Raw genomic sequence first — 15,821 nt, forward strand, 5'->3', positions numbered from 1 at the left:
AAAATGGCCTGAGTTGTGACAGTACAGAATCATCCATTGACTTATAGCCTTTAAAGTAAGCCTGAGGTCTTGGGATTGAAACATATTTTTTAAGTACATTTTTCTATAGTTCCTAACAGTGTCACCTGAGTTTGTGTTTTAAAAAAAGGAGGAAGTTATCAATACTGTATTCATATGTAACTTATTAATACTAGGCAACAGTCAGATGTGATTGCTCACAATCATATTAATACTTGGGCAAGCCAAGGCAGGAAGATTGAGAGTTCAAAACCAGACTGAAATGCTAAAACAATATGTAGTTTCAGGACATAAAAGTCTGTGGCCAGGAACATGATCAATCAATGTGCAAATATGAGGACATGAGTTTGATCCTAAATACCCTCAAATATCCAAGTGTGGTAACAAGTTCTCAGAAGGCCAATACTGGTACAGTGTAAACAGCTAAAGGCTTGGAGCTTACTGGCCATCTAATATAGCCAAATTGTGGAGCTAAAAGTTCAATATGAGACCTTGTGGCACCAGTGAGCTAGAGAGAAGCCAAGAAAGATGCCCAGTGTTGCCTGTAGCTTCAACATGCGCACACATATACATATATGCCTTTTACATTCATGCAAATAAACAAACACCAAGTGTGACTGTCTACAATGCTAAGGCACAAGAACACAGTCACAGTTAAATGAATGCCCTTACCCATGTATCAGTCTCTTCGTGTGTTTGAATGCTTTTCTGTTCACACAGTCAATAGACTACTTATAAATTTAAAACTATAGTTCCTATGGATCTTAGTGTTGGTCCAATTCTATCAAATCCTTTTGTACAAAGATGATCATGATTTCAAATGCTGTTTTGATTATCAGGTAATTTCTTTGTTCCTTTATAGAGTACAAATGACAACACATTTAAGCTTGCAAAATTATTTTGTGTTCTTACAGAGAAAATGGTCTGTTTTAGGAGAAAGAGCACTTCTGTGCATTGCAAAGCTTTGCCACTGATTCCGAACTTATTGCCCGCATGCTGTTTGACGTTAACATCAAAATTTCCACCACGTCAAATTCCTCACGTGTGAAATGAGTTTCTCCATCTCACCACTGGTATAGGCTTACCAAGAATGATATGAGAATTAATCAGAGGAGTCTTTAATCTTTTTATTGCTGCTTTAGGAAACACAGTTTCTAATGAATAAATCATACTTACAATGCCTTGTTAATAGTCTCAAAATAATACTTTCAGTTTCTTGACTTCAAAAAGAGCAATCAAATTCAATCACTATGCTCTCTGAGTGGAAGACAGCAATGGCCACAAACTAGAGCTCTGTGTTACATGTTCTCTGTAGACACAAGACCGCTCACTAGCCTGCTGTTCCCACTGTGATACAAAATAAAACCTAAACAGCTGCTCCTCTGCAGTGAAATGAAGATATCCATGCTAAACAAGCACAATTGAGCAGATGATAATTATTCTCCAAGGATCAAAACAACACCGTGCTTTGCTGGAAGTCTTGATACAGATGACACAAAGCTCTGTAGCTTATCACAGGAAATAAGGCTTTATGGTGAAATTCACTGATTTAACATGGCACTTTAAGGATGTATTCTCTTGGAAAACACAATAAGAACACTGATTAGGATTATCATTTTAACATAATAGAAGTACCATTGTAACCTCAAACAGCATCAGAGCGTAATAAAAAATTGTACTCATGTAAACAAACATGACTGCAACTTAGTTGTATCAAAAGGACACAGATCATACAACAAGACCAACAGAGCCGTGCTTTGTGAACAAGGATAGTCAAATAGCCTCATAACTGACAAATCTAGAACTCTTTAAATATTGTTTGAAATGTGGAAGATCAACCTGATATGTATACTTAACTGAATTTTTAGAGTCTAATATCCTGAAATGAATACTTTTATATACACGAAAGCAAGCAAAATACAGACTACAATAGTATACAAAGGACATGTGACAGCAAGGACTCTGAAATCCTTCTGTGAACTTCTGTACCATATTGCAATGCACTTGGCTGAGCAGGCCAGTTAGTGAAAGCTGTAATGTCCACAGCCTGCGTCTCCATCTTGGATCTGCTAAGTGAACTCAGAGACCCTGAGTGAGGCAGGAATTCTCACCTAAGATGGTGAAACTGTTACTGAGGGGCCTACATTAACAGGGCCTACGTTAACAGGGACCACACTAGCAGCAGTGAGACTCCAGTCTGTTAAAGGGCAACCAGACTCCCTTGCATCACAAAAGACTTCCAACTCTGGCCCAGAAAGAACTCCCTGGATGATGTCAAGTTGACTAGGAACCAATGTTTATGTTCTAAGAATAAAAATGTCTACACCACCAGCTCTGAGTAAAAGTACCTGCATCTGGTTACTTCAACCAAGAGTCATGTTAAAGACTCAGCATATCTCATGCCCTTGATAACCACCAAGAATTCTCCACCCACACTTGCAGCTGTCCATGACCAAACTGGCCAGAATAGGGGTCAATAAAACTTGCTTTGTGTAAAAAGAGAAAAAAATATTTTGAGTCAGTGCCAAACACCCTGTCAACTACCCTGTTCCCTTGGAACCCCTTGCTTGAGCAAATTGTGGGTTTTGCCTATATAAACTAACTCTGGAAGAGGCAGATTGTCATAGTTTCAATGCTCTTACATTAGACTGTGTCCCTGACATCAGTATCCGTTTCTCTTTCTGCCTGAAAATAAAGTTTTTTTACATGTCCCTCTCACAGGAGTGCTTGGTGTTTCATTTGAATGACCCCAGACCCAGCACTACACTCTTAAAAAAATCTTTTAAGATTTATTCATAATAGCCAGAACATGGAAACAGCCTAAGTGTCCCTCAGTAGAAGAGTGGATAAAGAAACTGTGGTACATATACACTATGGAATACTACTCAGCTATTAAAAACAAGGAATTCCCGAAATTTGTGGATAAATGGATTGAGCTAGAAATGATCATAATGAGTGAGTTAACCCAGAAGCAGAAAGAATCAAATGGTATATACTCACTTATATCTGCATACTAGCCCAAGGGGCATGTCCCACAAAAGCCTTCACTTACCAGGAAACTGGGACAGAGGGGAAGGCATCCTATTGGGACTCTAAATGAGAGATGCATGGGAGAACAGCAAAATAAAAGGATCCAGAGGGTCCTAGAAATCTACAAGTAGAACAATATGATAGGCAGATTTGGGCCCAGGGGTCCCGCTCAAACTAAGGCACCAGCCAAGGACAATACAGGAGGTAAACTTTAAACCCCTTCCCAGATCTAGCCAGTGGTCAGAATATTCTCCACAGTTGAGTGGAGAGTGTGATACGACTTTCTCACGTACTCTGGTGCCTCACATTTGACCATGTCCCCTGGAGGGGGAGACCTGGTAGCACTCAGAGGAAGGACAGCAAGTAGCCAAGAAGAGACTTGATACCCTATGAGAATATACAGGGGGACGTAATCCCCCTCAGGAACAGCCATAGAGGAGGGGAATAATGGGAAAATGGAGGGGGGGGGAGGAATGGGAGGATACAAGGGATGGGATAAACATTGAGATGTAACAAGAATAAATTAATTAAAAAAAAAGACAAAAAAAAAAGATTTATCATATGTACATGAGTGTTCTATTTGCATGTACACCTACATCCAAGAATACGGTATCAGATAGCATTTTAGATGGTTGTGAGCCACCATATGGTTGCCAGGAATTGAACTCAGGACCTCTGGAAGAGCAGTTAGTTCTCTTAACCTCTGAGTCTTCTTTCCATCCCCCAAACTACAAACTTTTAATCCTACATGCTCTTTAACTTTCCAGAAGATACCAGGCTTAATGAATTGATGATATAAAGATGGCATCAAATAAAATTTAAAAACTAATGTTATATATTTTTATTGCTGGAAACTTGTAACTTTCTATGTTACTCAAATATTAAACTTTACAAAAGCTAGTGGGTTTTCATAAATCACTTGGAGATGTGACTGGCTCCTTCAAGCTCCTGCTGCCCTGATGTTGCGAGCATAATGGACTAGACCCTGAACTGTGAACTGAAATAAAATTTTCATTCCTTGTTAGTTGAGTCATGATATTTTATACAGAAGCAGAGGAGAAACTAAGAGTCAAAGGCAACACAAAGGTGTGGGATAGAAGCAGTGGGTATGCTCAAGCAAGGCTAAAAGTGTCGCTGCAGACTGAGGCCATACATTTACCCTCTCCAGACATACAGCACGGTATTTCATTTAGGAAACAAGCAAATCAACTGAGTTGTATCACACAACATTGGTAGTAGTGATGATAACTTGAGTGTTCGTAGTAATAGTTCATACTCCACAGAATCAATTGAAGTGGGTAACACTTAAAAAACAAGAGCACTTAGACACTGGCCAAGAGGAAAAATGATATAGTGAAAGAAGTGATTGATCTGCCAAGTGTAGGTTCGGAAGTCCTCGTTGCTGTGTAAAGAAATTGGCCATGAAGAGAAGATGGAAGCAACAGTTAAGAACTATTAAGACTTGAAAACAGAATGGCTGAGAGGAGGCAAGCATTTAGTGTTGAAGGACAAGTGTGATAAATAAGATGAAGTCTGATTATGTTAGTTATAGTGGACTCGACAGGGTCTGTCATTTGTGAACATGAGTGTCACAAACACAATCGACACAGAAGAGGAAATGACAAAATGACTTTGCCTTTATGTTTTTAAACAAAACTTTAAGCATTGAGAATTAGAGTTCTGGAGATAAAATGGTAAGTTTCTACCTATTGTCCGTTTCTGAACAAAGATTAATAGGAGAATAGTAAAAAATTTTCAAAAACTATACTGTGTAGAAGTTTTTAAGATGTCACCAAAATCCATATTTAGAGTCAGCAAGATAAAAGGATGAGATTATTGATCAAAGAAATAAGATCCATGGGAACCTGGATACCTTCCCAGAAAAGACATTTGTCATTTTAACATGCTGAAGGAAAATGTAAAATGAATATTTTAAGTAGAAAAACTCTGTGAGTGCTTCACATCATATAAACAATTTTTTCATCTGTAATTTTTTTGTCTGTCAAGCTAAATGATATAAGATAAAAATCTTTTAAAAGCACCAGGAGAAAACCATTAAGAATATAAATATATATATATGTTTTTATTACACACAAACATATATATAAGTATACGTACACATATTTTAATATATTTACCATAGATAAAGCATATATAATACATGTTTTCATGAATGAATGCATGCACTTGTGTTTTTTTCAATATTTTGTCTATATATTCTTTTTAAAATTACATAACTTATTTCTTGAGATTAAAATTACGCCATTTCCCCCTCCCTTTCTTCCTTCATAATTATACCATATATCCTTCCTCATTCTCTTTCAAATATATGGCATCTTTTTTATAAATTATTGCATGCATATAAGTGTATATATATGTATACATATATATTCCTTAAAAACCTTCTCAGTCTGTGTAATTTTCCTTGTGTGTAAGTTTTTATGGCCATTTGATGTTAGGTAAGCAACTTGTATGTTCTCTCATGAGAAAGACAGCTCCTCCTGCTCTAAGCATCCCTTAGATTCCTTTTTTTGCCATTAGTCCATTATTCTGAAATTTTTCTCCTGTATGGTTCTGTCTTACTCAGTTTTAGTCTCCCTCTAAAAAATATTTAGTGATCAAAGTTGATTTCTATTCGCAGAGTTCATGTCAGAGGCAATCCCCACTCTCCCCACAACCATGGAGAATGAGCGGTCCATTGGCTGGATCTGAGCAGGGGGACTAGGTTCTCTGCATGCATTGCCCTTGGTTGGTGCAACAGTTTTGCAGGCCCCTCTGGGTCCAGATACGCAGGCCTTGATGGTCTCCCTGTACAGCTACTGATCCTTCTTCATCTTTCATACCCCTGGTTTTCCATACCACTCTCATCACTCCACCCGCAGTCCAGCAGCAAGACCTAGAATCTATTAAAGTAATACATCCAAGTTACTTTTGTAGGTATATTTTTTCATTGTACATGACCTCAGTCTTGCTCAATAGGTTTTCCCACTGAGCCGTCTTCTCAGCCTTAACTACACACATTTTAAAGAATTTGTAGAAATGAATATGTTTATCCTTTTTGCAGAAGAAAAGTATCATCACATATTGTTTCAAAACTTTACACAGAATTTCCCATTCACTTCTGATATTTAGAATGACTAAGTAGTGTGGACCAGATTTTTTTTAATTTTTTATTAATTTATTCTTGTTACATCTCAATGCTTATCCCATCCCTTGTATCCTCCCATTCTTCCCTCCCTCCCATTTTCCCGTTATTCCCCTCCCCCATGACTGTTCCTGAGGGGGATTTTCTCCCCCTGTATATGCTCATAGGGTATCAAGTCTCTTCTCCATAACCTGCTATCCTTCCTCTGAGTGCCACCAGGTCTCCCCCTCCAGGGGACATGGTCAAATATAAGGCACCAGAGTACGTGTGGAAGTCATATCCCACTCTCCACTCAACTGTGGAGAATGTTCTGACCATTGGCTAGATCTGGGTAGGAGTTTAAAGTTTATCGCCTGTATTGTCCTTGGCTGGTGCCTTAGTTTGAGCGGGACCCCTGGGCCCAAATCTGCCTATCATAATGTTCTACTTGTAGGTTTCTAGGACCCTCTGGATCCTTCTACTTTGCTATTCTCCCATGCTTCTCTCATATCTGCATACTAGCCCAAGAGGCATGTCCCACGAAAGCCTTCACTTATCAGGAAACTGGGACAGAGGGGAGGACATCCTATTGGGACTCTAGATGAGAGAAGCATGGACCAGATTTTCAAGTCTCTGTTGTTGATCCATGACATTTCCTTCCTAGTTAATGCTTACATATAGTATGGTCACCCACTTTCTTGGAGTTATTTGTCCAAGAAGTTTATGTACTGTTGCAGAAAATTTTACATTATGTTAATGTTTTGAGTTTGTTGCTGTCATACAGTTATATGCTTACTCTGAAATTTTCATCACAACATTATTGACTATATTTTTGAGCATATTAATTATATTAATTTGTAAACTATTCTCGTGTCTCACTCATGGAAAATTCATTAAGAGACATTATTCTAATTATCAACTTGACATCCAAACTACAAATTAATCTCTTTGTTGGAAACAAAGATAAATTAGAAGTTGAACTAAAAGATCTTCATGTAATCATTAACCAAGTTGAAATAATTTGCCCATGATAAGGAGTGACATGATGGCCATAAATTTAAAAATGTTTTTATTATTCTAAAGATTCACAAACAATGAAACATGTTAGCTGGCAACACCCAGCCTACCTCAAAAAGAATGATGAGCATCATAGAACCTCCTTATGGAGATGGCTTCAAATGTGACAAATGAGCCACTGGGCAAAGTGTCCTCATTTTGGGCACAGACAGAACTCTGCCAAAAAAAGGGCAATCTTGGAGGGAGGCCAAGTCGGTGGCCAAACTCTGTCAAAACAAGGTAAGAAAGTCCTCATTAGTTCCTGCCACACAAATATGTCTGTCAAATATATTAGGCCAAAAGGCTGAAGAAGATGCTCCAATACTGTAGAGAATTTTGGGGAAATATTCAGGTAGCCAACTGTCTCTGTCATCTTCCCATTTGGAAAACTACTAACCTGCATTCCCACTTCTCAAGTCTATGATGGGGATGTAGACCAGATATTTAGTCTTACAATTAAGCTTAGTTGTTGAGGGGTTAAGATGGTTTTTAGGTCTAGGTAGATGTTTTAAGTTGTTAATGATGAGATTATGATAGATATTGATTTACATTCAGAATTTTAGATGCACCAAGATAGGAAAGATGCTTTCTTCAAGGCTATCAAACACAAATAGTCCCAGATAGATTTCCAAAGTGGCTGTACTAGTTTGCATTCCCACCAGCAATGAAGAAGTGTTCCTCTCTCCCTACATCCTCGCCAGCATGTGGTGTCGCTTGAGTATTTGATCTTAGCCATTCTGATGGGTATAAGATGGAATCTCAGAGTTGTTTTGATTTGCATTTCCCAGATGACTAAGGAGGTTGAGCATTTCTTTAAGTGTTTCTCAGCCATTTGATATTCCTCTGTTGAGAATTCTCTGTTTAGTTCCAAGCCCCATTTCTCAATTGGGTTATTTGGTTTGGTGGTGTTTAATTTCTTGAGTTCTTTATATATTTTAGATTTTAGACCTTTGTCAGAGGTAGGGTTGGTGAAGATTTTTTCCCAGTCTGTAGGCTGTCGCTTTGTTCTCTTGACAGTGTCTCCTGCCTTACAGAAGCTTCTCAGCCTCATGAGGTCCCATTTATTAATGGTTGACATTAAGGCTGGGCCGTTGGTGTTCTGTTCAGGAAGTTGTCTCCTGTGCCAATATGTTCCAGGCTCTTCCCCACTTTTTCTTCTAAGTGACTTAGTGTCTCTGGTTTTATGTTGAGGTCTTTAATCCACTTGGATTTGAGTTTTGTGCAAGGTGACAAATATGGGTCCAGTTGCATTTTTTTACACATAGACCTCCAGTTAGACCAGCACCATTTGTTGAAGATGCTATCCTTTTTCCATTGAATGGATTTTGCTTCTCTGTCAAAAATCAAGTGACCATATGTGTGTGGATTCATATCTGGGTCTTCGATTCGATTCCACTGATCAACCAGCCTGTTGCTGTGCCAGTACCAAGCTGTTTTAATTACTAATGCTTTATAGTACAGTTTGAGATCAGGTATGGAGATTCCTCCAAAGCACCTTTTATGGTACAAGTTTGTTTTAGCTATTCTGGGTTTTTTGTTTTTCCATATGAAGTTCAGAATTGAACTTTCAATGTCTTTAAAAAATTGTGTAGGTATTTTGATAGGGATTGCATTGAATCTGTAGATTGCTTTTGTTAGGATGGTCATTTACTATGTTAATTCTCCCAATCCATGAGCAAGGAAGATCATTCCATCTTCTCAGGTCATATTCAATCTCTTTCTTCAGAGTTTTGAAATTTTTTTCAAGCAAGTCTTTCACTTGCTTAGTTAGAGTAACTCCTAAATATTTTATATTGCTTGTGGCTAATGTGAAGGGTGTGGTCTTCCTAATTTCTTCCTCTGCAAGTTTGTCATTTGTATATAGGAAGGCTACAGACTTTTTTGAGTTAATTTTGTATCCAGCTAATTTTCTGAAGGTGTTTATCAGCTGTAGGAGTTCTCTGGTGGAATTTTGAGGGTCACTTCTGTACACTATCATACATCTGCTAATAGGGATAATTTGACTTCCTCCTTTCCCATTTGGATACCCTTGATCTCCTTTTGGTGTCTCATTGCTCTGGCTAGAACTTCGAGTACTATATTGAAGAGATATGGAGAGAGTGGGCAGCCTTGCCTTGTTCCCGATTTGAGAGGCATTTCCTTGAGTATCTCACCATTTACTTTGATTTTGGCTATTGGCTTGCTGTATATAGCCTTTATTATGTTGAGGAAAGTGCTTTGTATCCCCAATATCTCTAAAACTTTGAACATGAGTGGGTGTTGGATTTTATCAAATGCTTTCTCTGTATCTAAAGAGATGATCATGTGGTTTTTTATTTTCAGTTTGTTTATATGGTGGATTACATTGATGGATTTCCGTATATTAAACCATCCCTGCGTGCCTTGAATGAAGCCTACTTGGTCATGATGAATGATATCTTTGATGTGTTTTTGTATTCGTTTTGCAAGTATTTTATTTAGTATTTTTACATCGATGTTCATAAGAGAAATTGGTCTGAAATTCTCTTTCTTTGCTGAGTCTTTTTGAGGTTTAGGTATCAATGAGACTATGGCCTCAAAGGATGAATTTGGTAATTTTCCATCCATTTCACTCTTTTGGAGTAGCTTGAATAGAATCAATATTAGCTCGCCCTTGAAGGTCTGGTAGAATTCTGTACTGAAAGGCAAGTTAGTTTATTAACCATCAGCAATATTATTTTACTCTGAATGTAAAACTACAGCTAATTCCTTATGGAACTAAACAGAGACTTCTCAACAGAGGAATATGAAATGGCTGAGAAACACTTAAAGATATGCTCAACCTCCTTAGTCATCTGGGAAATGCAAATCAAAACAATTCTGAGATTCCATCTTATACCCATCAGAATGGCTAAGATCAAAAATTCAAGGGACACCACACGCTGGCGAGGATGTGGGGAGAGAGGAACACTCCTTCATTGCTGGTGGGAATGCAAACTAGTACAGCCACTTTGGAAATCTATCTGGTGCTATCTCAGAAAAATGGGAATAGGGCTTCCTCAAGATCCAGCTATTCCACTTCCTGGAATATACCCAGAAGATGCTCCAGCACACAACAAGAAAATTTGCTCAACCATGTTCATAGCAGCCTTATTCATAATAGCCAGATCATGGAAACAGCCTAAGTGTCCCTCAGTAGAAGAATGGATAAAGAAACTGTTGTACATATACATTATGGAATACTTCAGCTATTAAAAACAAGGAATTCCCTAAATTTGTGGATAAATGGATTGAGCTAGAAATGATCATAATGAGTGAGTTAACCCAGAAGCAGAAAGACTTAAATGATATATACTCACTTATATCTGCATACTAGCCCAAGGGGCATGTCCCATGAAAGCCTTCACTTACCAGGAAAGTGGGACAGAAGGGAGGACATCCTATTGGGACTCTAGATGAGAGAAGCATGGGAGAATGGCAAAGTAGAAGGATCCAGAGGGTCCTAGAAACCTACAAGTAGAACATTATGATAGGCAGATTTGGGCCCAGGGGTCCCGCTCAAACTAAGGCACCAGCCAAGGACAATACAGGCGGTAAACTTTAAACCCCTACCCAGATCTAGCCAACGGTCAGAACTTGAGTGGAGAGTGGGATATGACTCTCTCACATACTCTGGTGCCTGACGTTTGACCATGTCCCCTGGAAGGGGAGACCTGGTGGCACACAGAGGAAGGATAGCAGGTTACTGAGAAGAGACTTGATACCCTATGAGCATATACTGGAGGAGGTAATCCCCCTCAGGAACAGTCATAGGGGAGGGAATAAGGGGAAAATGGGAGGGAGGGAAGAATGGGAGCACACAAGGGATGGGATAACCATTAAGATATAACAAGAATAAATTAATAATAAAAAAATTAAAAAACACACACACAAATAGTCAAAACCTAAGAATATAACACTTTATTTATATAATTCCTGATTGTGTCAAGGTTCTTCTTTCTATAGGTAGTTTAGTGTATATATGTGTAATAATATAAATATATGTGCAAAAAATAAAAAATTGAAAAATGATTGCCATAAATTGTGATGTTTTATAAAAAATAAAATTTAAATTGTTGCAAAAAGATTATGTGTTTATTATAATATTATCTTCAAATACTTACCTCATTCAACAAGTAAAGTAAAATAATTTATAGGTAATGAGGGGCATGCCAAACCCATAGGGCAATGCCTTTCAATCTGTGACCCATGACCCCTTTGGGAATTGAATGATCCATAGGGATCACATAAGGTAATCAGAAAACATATATGTCTACATTATGACTCATAAAATAACAAAATTACAGTTATTAAGTAGCAGCACCAATTATTTTGTAGCTGATGTCACTACAACATGAGAGTTTACAAACGGGTGACAACATTAGAAAGGTTGAGCGCCACTGCCATAGTGGAAAGCAAACACTAAGTTTATAGGTCATGTCCACCTTAGCAAATTCCAGTAAATGATGTTTCACATTCTGAGAACGAAATCACAAACTTCAAACATGTTCATTGGAGAACAGGATATACCAGGAAAAAGAAAATGCGTAAGATTATCAAGAAAAGGTTATCAACACATACAACTCTTAAAAGAAGCACAAATAATTAGCCAATTAACTTCCCATCCGGAAGGGGGATGGGAGAAGGGTGACTATCGTCAGATGAACTTATAGTTCAAGATTCAAGACTTCAATTATGTTTAATTGAATTGGGGCCTTGCAGGTTGGGAAGCAAAGCGCTGAGATGTAAAAGAGAACATTGATGAAAGTGGGATAAATTAAGAACCCAAATGTGGAGGGAAACAATTCCATCAAGGGCTCTGAATTTAAAATGAAGTTCTACTAAATTCTGTATGCACGGAGGGGGCCCAGCTTTTGAGCAGGGATGTGATCCAAACACAGCTGCGTATTTAGAAAATTAAACTGACTGTTTTGATTGTGTGGAGAGGTAAGGAAACAGGATAGAAATCTATTTAAATAATCCAAACAGGCATTTGAATTAACTTGATTGGAATGAAATGTTTTGTAATATTTTGGGAGATGTGAATTTAATTTAGCAGGACTCCAGAATAAGAAAAAAAAAATCAATAGTAAGTAGATGACCTGTGTAAGAAGTACCTACTTTGACTAGATTTGCTCTTATGTATCTAAGGAAAAAGTACCAGAGAAAATACCAAGGGGTGACAAGGCTGCATTTTTGTCCTTTCCTTAAACTTTTTAAATGAATGTCACTGATCTCTAAGTTGAATGATATTTATTTTCCCTAAAAAGTCACTTCTTTTGCTGTCAGAAGTAAGTTTTCTTCCAGCTTGACTTAAAGAATGCTGTGGACAGTACTCAGGGTGTTTGAAGAAACTGGTGCAGCAAAACTGAAGCTAGGTCTAGAAAAAGGTGAGAGTGGATTTTCAGCGTCCCACTTTCTGTGTTGTTAAAAAAAAAACTGTTTTCATAAGACTGCATGTATGTTGTCTTCATCAACGCACACATATATGCAACTTAACTCTACACGTTTAAAGCACAATAGATCAAAATGATATTAAAGAAACTTGCTCCTAGAAGTTCCTTCACATTCACATCCCTTGATTTAATGAACGGAGGTTTTCATACAGCAGCAATACCAAATTACATAACATTCCAAAAAATATTAATAACGAATGCTGCATGAAAAACAGAAGCTAAGTACTTTTGGTTATCATGCAATAAGAACTACTTTATTATCCACAGTATGTGTGGATTCATTCATATTATGGTGCAAGCCAGCAAAGTCATGGTGAAAACAATGTCTTAAAAATTGTGCTATCTTCCCATTCCTGTGCTTACAATGTGAGGGGCTTTCCAGATGCCCCAGCTAAAAATGACTGGTCCCTGGGAGAGCTGTGAATAAAAATTAGCCCTCTGTCAGTTTCTTCAGTGGTTGGCTCATCTAGAGAAGGTCACTTACAGCAACTGGCTTTCCATCTCAGGATGGCTTAGCCAGTGTCTAATCTCTAAGTGGCCATAAAGGCTGGTCATATTCACCCAATCGTGGAGAACAGTACAGAATGATTTTATCCTGAAAAGATTTCCAGATGGTCAAACTGCCTTTGGTCTACATTGTGGCTCCGTGTCTTTCTATGCTGATCCTACCTATCTCTATCTCTTTTGAGGGCTTAGCCCAAATAATTAAAGTAGTGCACGAAAAATGCCATGGCAGTGTTTGCTTCCCAGGAGCCCAAACTATGGAGCCACCTTCCATTGGTTGACATCAATACAAACAAACCAACAAAAACCCTTCATTTTGTACCACCCTATAAAAGCTATGTTTTAAGATCTTTGTAATGTAAAGGCCAATGAGCTCTTTCGAAACACCAATCCTCCGTGACACTGATCTTGCATTAGTACTTTGAAAATCTAAGCTGAATGACTCTACACTTCACTGTGCAACGCTAGCACGGACAAGACAATGATATTTTTCCCCAAGAAAGTAAAGATTTAACAACTCAAATGTGGTCCCTCTATTCTTTAGTATTTCCAAATATCAAATGCAAATCTTGAAATATACCATAGATACTGGTATCAAAATGTTTCCCATCATCAATTCAGAAAAGTTTTGGGGAACAAAATTAATAAATAATAGCAATGTTTACAGAAATATATTAGTAAAAAGTAATTTATTTATTTTACTTTAAAAAGGACTGTCTTGGAGGATCCAAGATGGCGGCGAGCAGTGTGGACCGCGTTTGGAGGCTCCAGTGAACAATTCAGGGAATTGCACAGATTTCTGAGCCAGGAACACCGAGGTCCGAACATCACGGCAGCGGGAGTGCTCCACGGTTCGGAGGGACCAGGGTGCGGAGGACCTGCGTGCCCCTGCACACGGGAGGAGCGTGGTTTTTCTCTGATCGGAGCGGCAGCGGTAGAGGCGGCAGCACCAGCGGCACCAGCAGCGGCGGCTGAGGTTTGCAGCTCATAGCCTTCCGGTGGAGGCAATTGGTGTGGTGGCTGGTGGGATTTGCTGCGGGAGAGGGGACTCGGGGCAGGATTTGGGTCGCGTGGAGCCTTTGGACCCAGATTGGACTCGGCGGACAGTTCGGCCCCAGAGTCCCGGGTATTGGCCCGGCCCAGCAAACAATTCTGCCTGAGGCACTAACTCAGCGTGGCCATAGCTCCCCTGCTGTGGCGCAGGCTTAGTTGAGCACGCTGCTCCACACTAGGCTCTACCTCAGCTCAGCGGCAGCTCCCCTGCGGTGACACAGTCTGGGCGGAGCACTTGGTTTCACCACAGGCGCTAACTCAGAGCAGCCGCAGTTCTCCTGCTGTGGCGCAGGCTTGGTGACGTGCTCGGTTCCATCCTAGGCACCACCTCAGCTCAGCGGCAGCTCCCCTGCGGGGACACAGTCCGGGCGGAGCACTTGTTCCACCACTGGCGCTAACTCAGAGCAGCCGCAGTTCTCCTGCTGTGGCGCAGGCTTGGTGACGTGCGCGGTTCCATCCTAGGCACCACCTCAGCTCAGCGGCAGCTCCCCTGCGGGGACACAGCCCGGGCGGAGCACTTGTTCCACCACTGGCGCTAACTCAGAGCAGCCACAGTTCTCCTGCTGTGGCGCAGGCTTGGTGACGTGCTCGGTTCCATCCTAGGCACCACCTCAGCTCAGCGGCAGCTCCCCTGCGGGGACACAGTCTGGGCGGAGCACTTGTCCCACCACTGGCGCTAACTCAGAGCAGCCGCAGTTCTCCTGCTGTGGCGCAGGCTTGGTGACGTGCTCGGTTCCATCCTAGGCACCACCTCAGCTCAGCGGCAGCTCCCCTGCGGGGACACAGTCCGGGCGGAGCACTTGTCCCACCACTGGCGCTAACTCAGAGCAGCCGCAGTTCTCCTGCTGTGGCGCAGGCTTGGTGACGTGCTCGGTTCCATCCTAGGCACCACCTCAGCTCAGCGGCAGCTCCCCTGCGGTGACACAGTCCGGGCGGAGCACTTGTTCCACCACTGGCGCTAACTCAGAGCAGCCGCAGTTCTCCTGCTGTGGCACAGGCTGGACAGAGCTCTCGGTTCCACCAGCTCTAAGACTCTGGTTGGACACAGTGTACAGTTTGAATCCAGAATTCCTGGCTGAGATTGGTGGTCAGTTCGGGCCCTGAGTCAATAACTGACCACAGCACGCACTTTGGGCCAAAAGGCCCTAGTGGAGCTTGGTGCGTAGTCCCAGCCCAAAAATTCTGGCTGGGCCCTGTGTGCATTTTGGGCCCAAAATCCCTAGCTGAGTTTGGCAGACGGTTCTGGCCCTGAGAATCTAGCTGAGTTCTGCCCGTGGTTCGGTCCCAGTGCTCCTGGCTGGACTTGGCAGGGAACACAGAAGGCTGTGGATACCTTGGCCTGACCCAACGCTCATTCAGAGACCCAGAACAATTGCAGGATCCACAGCAGAGAGGGACTGAGGATCACTGGCTGTGAGAGACCAGAACAACAGGGCTAACCTCCTAACATCCACACCAGTGAAGCTTTGAGCTCGCAGCCTAGGGAAATCGTAAGAAAACAAGTGAATCTATCATCAGACACCCTCCATTCAACTCTGGAAGCTACCCAACAAAAACAAAGACGGCAAGATGTCTAAAGGACA

Source organism: Acomys russatus, chromosome 27 (genome assembly GCF_903995435.1).
Source record: "Acomys russatus chromosome 27, mAcoRus1.1, whole genome shotgun sequence".
In the NCBI taxonomy this organism is placed as follows: domain Eukaryota; kingdom Metazoa; phylum Chordata; class Mammalia; order Rodentia; family Muridae; genus Acomys; species Acomys russatus.